The 9,148-nt window shown below is 42.1% G+C and overlaps 2 pseudogenes; both read left to right on the top strand.

The window, feature by feature from the left end:
- The first annotated feature begins 3,275 nt into the window (after window positions 1-3,275).
- LOC147019007 (uncharacterized) lies at window positions 3,276-6,807 on the top strand (annotated as a pseudogene).
- Window positions 6,808-8,046: 1,239 nt separating this feature from the next.
- On the top strand, window positions 8,047-8,947 carry LOC147019006 (uncharacterized; annotated as a pseudogene).
- The last annotated feature ends 201 nt before the right edge of the window (window positions 8,948-9,148 follow it).

Below are 9,148 nucleotides of genomic sequence, written 5' to 3'. Positions count from 1 at the left end.
GAAACTTGTGGTGTTACCTCGTGTGAACATGGCAGGCTTGGTGATCTATTTAATGGACGTCTGCAATTGGAAAGACGATGCTTTCATTGCAAACGTTCAGGTGTACCTCGCAGAGGAAGACACCGTATCTCGTTGAGTTGCTTCTTAACACCGATGGGAAGGTCATAGCTGGGTGTTGTCAATGTGTAGGGTTCGTTTAAAAATGATTATACAGTATTTACTATTATTAACTCATGTTTAGGAGGAGGGGGAGGAAGTGGGAGTGGGAAGTGTATGGGCTGCGAGAGCCATTGTAAATGTCTCTATTATGACGCAGGAGTGTCTGTCTGTCCGCCCGTCCCCAAACTTCTCCCTCAGTTTTGGGAATAGCTGCGCCAAACCTCCTGTGGAACCTTTTGGGGTCCGAGCCGGTGTCCTGATGTGGGTGGGAGGTTTCATAAATTCCTCAATACAATTATGATTTTGAGTTTTGATCCATGCGAAGCTGGTTCCTATCCAGATGTAACGTCAGAACAGCATTTACATTTGTTTACCTCCTCAGTGTTTGTAATATTGTATTTTGTGTTGAGTAGAGTCGAGGGTATTGCATTTGGGTCAGTTTGTTACTTACGAAATCTTTAGATTTCGTAAGTATATTGATGTATATTGATGACTTCCATCATCTGTTTGTGTGTTTGTTTGTTACCTTCGCAAACTTTGTTGCGAAGGTTATGTTTTGATCGCTGTGTATTTATTTATTTATTTATTTGTGAATATGTGTGTTTGTTTGTTATTCACATAACTCCAAAAGTATTGAACTGAATCGCAGCAAATTTGGTGGGATGATTGGTTATTATCCGAGGACCATTTGATTAGATTTTGGGAGCGATCGGGTCAAAGGTCAAGGTCAAGGTCATGAAAAGGTCAAAATCGTCTTTTTACCATAGTGCGGTCAATTCGTATCCAATTTGCATGCAACTAATGCCAAAATGTTCAGAATTCAGTGCCCCATCTTGTGATATGTGACATGACACAATGACATAATAACCCTTATTAGCGGTTGGGAGTCAAAGGTCAGGGGGGGTCACGACATTGCAAAATGTGCGGTTTTAGTCATAACACGGTCAATTCTTATCCGATTTGCATGAAACCAACACCAAAATGTTGACGGTTCTGTTCCCCACACTCTAATACCAATTACAAAATTAAGAGTACAAAGGTCAAGGTCGAGGTCATGAAAAGGTCAAAATCGTCATTTTGCCATAGTGCGGTCGATTTTCATCCAATTTGCATGCAACCAATGCCAAAATGTTGTGAATTCAATGCCCAATCTTGTGATATAAGATATGACACAATGACGTCATTACCTTTGTTAGCGGTTTGGGTCAAAGGTCAGGAGGGTCAACGACCTTTATTATCATAACGCGGTCAATTCTTATACAATTTGCATGTAAGTAGATTCAAAATATTTAGAATTCAATTCCCTATCCTGTGATGTGTAATATTTGATTTCTTATAATGTGACCAGTTGTCATCAGATTGACTTGACACCGACACCCAAAAAGGTCAGGGAGTTCATTCAGAAATTGTACAATGTACGTGAATCAGTGTCAAACATCAGGACATTTAATGTTTTTAAGCCATCATAACACATGAGATGGCAGATGTGGTATGGGATTAAATACCCTCACAATCAACGGTTTCTGGGGGGGGGGGGGGTGGGAGTGGGGGAGGGCAAAATGTAGCGTTGGCAAAGGTATGCGCTATACTGAGTGCCCGTTCTAGTTTGTGTGTGTGTTTGTGTGTGTTTGTTTGTTTCTAGGCACGATAACTCAAGAACGGAAGAAGCTACCAATGTCAAATTACACCATGTGATTTAGGAGGGTGATGGCTCACGCTGAATATATTTTGGTCAAAATCGGTCAAAGGTCAAGGTCACAGTGAGGTCAAACATTCGATTTTTGATGGTTTGGAACAGAATCATCGTAGAAACTTCTGGTTTGCGTCGCTACCTTCTCCAGAGACAGCTTTTATGAGACAAGGTCAGAGGTCAAGTTGACGATTTCGTAAGTACCAGTCTATGACTGCTTGTTTGTTTGTCCACACAGAACGTGAGGTGTATTAATTACATTAGACCTTTTAGACCCATAAGACCTTGATCACCACACCCTTTGACACCCTTTAACACCTTGTAAGACCCGATAGACTCCTCAGACCCTTTAGACCATTTAGACCCTTTAGACCCCAAAGACCCTTTAAAGCCTTGAGACCCAGAAGGCCCTTTAAGACCCCATAGACCCCAATACACCCTTAGACCTCCAAATCCCTTTCGATCATCTGAGACCTTTTATAACCCCAAAGACTCTGGGGGGGGGGGTGGGAGTGGGGTGACTCCTTTCTACCCTTTTGGCCTTCACACCTTTCAGACCTTTTAATACCTGGTAGACCCCTTTCACCTTTCAATATTTTTTAGGCTTTTTTAAGATCATTTAGTCCCCTTCAGACAATTCCGACCCTTTAGACCTCAAATTACATCCTTTAGACCCATTAAGACCCTTTAGACCATTTTGACCCTTGAGATATTTTCAGACTTTTCGACCTTGAGACCATTTAATCTTTACAACTATTCAGACTTTTGACCTTTACACATTTACAACTAGACCATTTCGACCTTTCATTGAGTACATCTTTACATTTATTTTCCACACAAAATACACCACACAAAACAAGTCCTGGCAAGGGTCTGTAATCTCTGATTGCTCTTTCTTGTTTGTGATTGGAATGGTGCTGACAGCGAAGAAAATATCGAAAAATTCAGTCCAAAGGAGAATCAGGAAATCATGTGAGGGTTTCTGCCCATGACATTCATTGATTCGAAATTTGCAGTTTTGTCATTTTGACATCATGTAATTTTTACCCACCTTACTTCTTTTGGGGGTCAGCTGCGATAATTTTTTTTCACCTGAGTCCTTCACGAACCTGCTGTCCATGCCTGACGTTCCACTGAAGGTGTCACAGGAATGTGGAATTTATTGGTTCATGGTTTGGCATTCGCTGTTTTTGCATTGTGTTTGTTTTTGGGCTCCCTCCCGTGCATAGCACGGGTACCTTTCTCCATGTACATGTATACATGTAACGCATGCGCAAAAAGCCTCATTTAGCATTCATATGTCATGTCCGACAGTTTTGTATTCAGCATGGGTGAATCCTTTCTGAATATTTATTCACACTGAGCATCAGATCATGAACCATGCTGTGTGCAGAGCATCTTTTTTTTGCCAAAATAGTTGATATGCATGGCTGGGGTTACAATCCTGTTCGGGTTGCCAGTCAACACAGGAGGTCAGGACAGTTATTAAGCATGGTGTTGGCTTCATGGTTAGGGGTGATGGGCTGGGATCCTAGGGTCCTGAGTTCAAATCATGCTCGTCGTTGAATTAATACCAGGTGGGGTTGACTCAACTTGTCATCCTTCCATCCTTCCGAGGTCGGCAAAGTGAGTACCAGCTTACTGGTAACAGTAGCATTGCATCAGCATAGCCGTGCTTCCAGAAATGATCCAACCAGGAGCCACAGGTTGCATAGGAAACAACAACAGGGGAGGAATTTGGAATTTGGCGAGGGTGCCAGCAATAGCTCGCCTACTCTTCGCAAAGGACAACTTGAGATCTTTAACATCCACCAACTAATAGTGGCAGACGGGACACATATTTAACGTCGATATAAGGGATGGCACACACACTGATGAACCACACACTGATGAACCACGAGGATGTCAGTTTATAGCTGGGCCGAGATTCAAACCCAGGCTAGACTGGTTCGAGGCAAGTGTGCATACCTCTCGGCCATCTTGCCAGCATACACCATGCATGCTTTCTATTAATCTATACTCCAAGAGAGCCGTGTGTGTGTGTGTGTGTGTGTGTGTGTGTGTGTGTGTGTGTGTGTGTGTCACCATTTTTCTCAGATTGCTGAACAGATCTTTGTTAAACCTTCAAAAGTTAATCAGTGAGTGTCATGGAGTGTTTTTGGCAATATATATATATATATATATATATATATATATATATATATATATATATATATATATATATATATATATATATATATATATATATTTTTTGAATTTTTTTTTAAAGTTTTACCTCTGTTCAAAAAATACTGGTTTGTGACTTTTATCATTAATGTATGACATGACGAACAAACATTCTTGGTGTGAATAACTTTTGAATTCAAGATTTTATTGAAACGAGGTCACCGCAATCGTCTAAAACGGTCTATTCCTATTTTTATGTTTTAGTATCTCCGTTCATGTCGTTGATACAGAATTTTTCTTACTAATCGCATAGTTTTGCATATTGAAAAAAGAATTGCGTTTTGGACTCTTGCAAATGTATCGTTCCAAGAACTATTTGAAAGCCTTACAAATAATTCCATAATGAAAGCTAATGAGACATTCATGGGGCATTAAGGGTAAGGTGGCTCCTGGTAATGCAAGCCACTTGACCCTTGAGATGAGCCACCTTGTCAAAATATACTTGACCGGTATTACAGAGGTTGAGCTCCCAATTCAAGTGACGAACTTGAAGCCTATCAGAATTGAGCATCTCCCAGGGATTGAACATGTCACCTTTGGCTTACTAACGACTTGGAGAGGATTGAGGTAATCTATCTGCCCTGCAGATCTGGCTTATTGGCAGTAGCGTTCCACACATTGTGCTTGATTTAAATTCCCTCATTGCCACTTGAGATCATCACGAAGACTTCATCCAAAAATGAAGGGCTGCCCATAATCATTGTCGTTTGTTGTTCCCATCTGAGCACTTCACTCGTGATGCAGGGATTAGTGTATGTTGTTATGTAGCAATTCATACAATGGTCACCTTTTCATATGGAATCTGGAAACTTGTGTTTTTTCACTTCCTAAGATCACATAGGACTACAAATCAGCCGTTTCCAATTTTTCCAAACATTGCTAATGACAAAAATCCAAGATGGCGGCCAGCGAGTGACGAAAATCGACAAAAATTTTGATGACATATTTCGTTTCGTATTTTCAGACACAGTGTATGCAGTAGAAGATCTATAATAGACATCATAATCATAATCCCTAACACTCATCAATATGACCACTCTGATGTCTTTGCCTGATCCTGCATATTTAGACAATATATGTGTAGTGTCTTTTACATAAAAATTTTCAATTATGTGTTTTTTCTCTATTTGCAGATAAGTTATAGCACAGAGCGAAGAACCCCTGGAGAAAAGGGCACGCACAGAAATAAACTTTAAACTATGCATAAAGTGTCAGAGCTCCAAACAAGAGCAATTGAAAGAACCACCACAATCTGAGGAACCTTCAACGTACGACAAATTCTTGACAGCGGTTCGTTTGAGAGCGAGTTTTGGGAACAGTGAGTTCATTACACTCAGTGAAAAAATCGGGGACTTGACAGCAGGTGATCGAAGTGACAAGCATGTTGTGTGGCACAGAACATGCTACGTGGCAAGCATCAATAAAGAACATATAAAACGTGATGTAAAGAGATATAAACGAGCCTGTGCAACATCCGATGTTAGTCTTCTTCAACGAACCATAGGGAGACCAGCTACCTCATCACACCATGGAGAACCTGAAGAACTGTCAGTATCAGGAAGACACACTCGTTCAAAATCCATGAACTACGATAAAAGTAAGTGCTTTTTCTGCCAAGGCAAAGTTCAAGATGTTTTGCACGAATGCCGGTCAGGAAATATTGGAACTCTGATACATGATATAGTGCAACACTCCAACAACCCAGAGTGGAAAGTGAACTATGCTAATGTCATATCTGACAATGATGCACTGTCACAGGACATTGTGTATCACAAGCAGTGTATAACTGAACAGTGGCAACTTGTGAAGCATGAGCTTGAGTGTGCTGGAGACAGTCTACCCTCCTCAAACACCCCTACCGGTGGCAATACCGATGATAGTGAAACAACTGTTCACTATATAGCAGCCGAAATCGAGTTCTTTGCTGAAATACAGAAGCGTATCGAACAAGGTGAAATCATACCCATCGATGAAGCATAAAAGGACTATGTATCGAAGATGAAACAACACGATATTGAATATTGGTCAAGATTTTCAAATGCCCAAACAGCATGGAGATTGTTGCGACAGAAAATCGAGAAGAATGTCAAACTCGTTCAGTTCACACTATTGCCAAATAAGCCTATGCTGATGCATTCCAAAGCCAAACAAAACGCAGCAGTTGGAGAAGCAGTACACAGACCTGACCCACATGATAACATGAAGAAGATCTTCGAAGCTTCCATGGTGCTACGTAAATCGATTGAGCAGGTCAAAAAGGACCCTTGGGTTTTCAATGGAACGCTGGAAAACTCAGCAGAAGATGTAGTTCCACATGAACAACATAGCATGATTCTATGGATCTTGAAGGGCATGTACACAGTAAAAACTGAATCCCCAAAAAATGATTTGAATCAGTCAGCAATGGTCATAAATGGTCAGCAATGGTCAGCAATGGTCATCTCAGTAAATACTGCAAGCACATAAATCAAATCGTCAAAGGTGTGGAGAAGCTACTTCCGACTCAAGGATGTATCACTGAGCGTATATTGCGTGCACACCTACAAGCCAACATATGGTTGCAAGACTTAGTAGCTGTATCAATTCTACTGGATCCTGCTACTCTGGGATGGCGACAACTGGAGGACGGTCACTATGTCCCAGTTGTCTCAAAAGTTCCAGCAGCACTGAAGGCTGTGGTGGAACTTGTGAAGTGTTCCTGTGTCGCCAGTAAAGGGGCTGTCACACCTTGACGTTTTAGCCAGCATATGCCGACGTATGAAAAATTTGGCGAATACGCTGGCACACGTCGAATACGTTATAGGTAAGTTTTGTATATGTTAAGAGCACGCTGGCATATGTCATAGTACGCCGAGCTCGTCGACAAATTTTGTGCATGCTCAAAATTTTTCAGCGTATGACTCACATGTTCCGCATACGCTGGCCATAAGTTGTAGGCACGTTATGCGATCGTTGACACACATCGACACACGCTAGTTGTAAGTTGCTCATAAGTCGAAACACGTCGAGGTAATGTTTAGCATACCCGAAGCGTATTTCTAACCCATGAGTAACGCGCTTTGAACCTATGTGTAACGTATCTCCAACGCATATTGACGTATGTAGACGTATTTGTCGTCTTCCGGACGACCACAGAACTTACTGAACATGTTTCTAACTTACAGCTACCATATAATGGCATATTGGCAGCGTTTAGGGGAATTGGTATATAAAAATGGGGTTCACAGGAGGAACCCGTCAGTGTTCCAGACTCCATGGTGAGTAGATGTCCATGTCATCCGAGAGATGGAGGATCCGGCAAGGCTGAGATGACAATACCTACTAGCTGTCCTCCAACATCAACTTGACCTCATCGATTTGACACTGTACCAGTTGTGTGCCAATAGAGCCAGGAGAAGGAGAGGTGAATCGAGGAGAAGGAACTGGGTGAGACCATGGATCGGGAGGCGATGCCATTTTGGCATGTATGACCAGCTCATGGTGGAACTCCGTAACGATGACCATGCATTCTTCACCAACTTCCTGCGTATGCCCCCAGCGATGTTCGACGAGCTGCTAGCCAGAGTGGGTCCAAGGATAACCAACAGTACACCTTCTACAGGGATCCGCTTGAGCCTGGCATGAGGCTGGCACTGACTTTGCGTCACCTTGCCTCTGGAAACAAGTATGCCTTGATGAAGTTCAGATGGAGGGTCCCTCACAACACCCAGTCCCTAGTGGTCCTCACAACAGGGTCCCTCACAACACCCAGTCCCTAGTGGTCAGAAAAGTCTGTCAAGCCATTATTGACAAATACGTGGATGAGGTGCTGGTTTGCTGATGGTTGGCACACCATAGCTGACAAGTTCTTCCAATGATGGAACTTTCCCCATACATGTGGGGCACTTGACGGGAAGCACGTGGCCTGCCGCTGTCCTCCAAAGAGTGGGTCCCAATGCTTCAACTACAAAGGATTCTACTCCATTGTTCTGATGGCGCTTGTGGATGCTGACTACAAATTCATTTGCGCAGATGTCGGCGGTACTGGATCAGCATCAGATGCGCAGATATACAATGACTGTGAGCTGAAGTAATGCGCTGAAGACGGTACCCTTGGTTTCCCTGACCCTGAGCCTCTTCCAAACAACAACCAAGATGTACCTTACTTCTTTATCGGTGACGATGCCTTTGCCTTACGACCAACCATGATGAAGCCATGCAGCCTCCGGGGTCTGATGAATGAATAACGCATCTTCAACTACAGGCTGAGCTGAGCAAAGGAGGGTAGTAGAAAATGCATTCGGCATCCTGGCTAACAGATTCCAGGTTCTGCTAAGTACAATGCAGCATCACCCCTCCACTGTCAAGCTCATTGTCAAAGCATGCTTGATCCTGCACAACTTCATGAGGACCAGGTAATTCATGTTTACATAGCATATATTATACAGTATACAATGCAATTTAACTTTTAGCCTATGCTTATAAAAATTATATGATTTACCTTAAATGTTATATGTATCATTATATTACTTTTTATTGTACAGCGCATTAGAATATATGTTTTTATTATAGGTGCGCTTTATAAGTAAATAAAATCAAATTCAAATTCCAGGTACCCAGGACTACAGAACCAGTAGCTTGACCGGGCAGAGAATGAGAACCGTGACCTTGTTCCAGGAGCATGGCGAGAGGGACATCACTTGGAGGATACACAGACAGCTACTGGCCACAACACTGCATCCAAGGACGGAAAGAAACAGAGGAATCTCCTCAAGCACTGGGTTAACTCCCCAGCTGGCGCAGTTCCGTGGCAAGATAGGATGATTTAGATATTTGTATTACTGCATTGTTCAGGCAATAAAGGACCGCAGAGACAGTAACATTCCTCTTGAAATGAACATCGTTTCATTGATTTACAAAGGATAAAGACATAAGGGATAAGGCCATAATTTATTTTTGTTTATGAATTAAATATGAAAAAAATAACATCAACAAACATCAAGAGTTTGCTCAACTTTTATTCAGTGCTCTGAAAAATAATGAAACATGATAACAATGGTCAAACGTGTATACAAAATGGCACAAACATGGCCG

The sequence above is a fragment of the Eptatretus burgeri genome, chromosome 10 (assembly GCF_056783735.1).
Source record: "Eptatretus burgeri isolate ZD-2024b chromosome 10, Ebu_testis_v1, whole genome shotgun sequence".
In the NCBI taxonomy this organism is placed as follows: Eukaryota; Metazoa; Chordata; class Myxini; order Myxiniformes; family Myxinidae; genus Eptatretus; species Eptatretus burgeri.
Note: the sequence above shows the minus strand (reverse complement) of the source record. Positions and strands in the feature narration are given on the sequence as shown.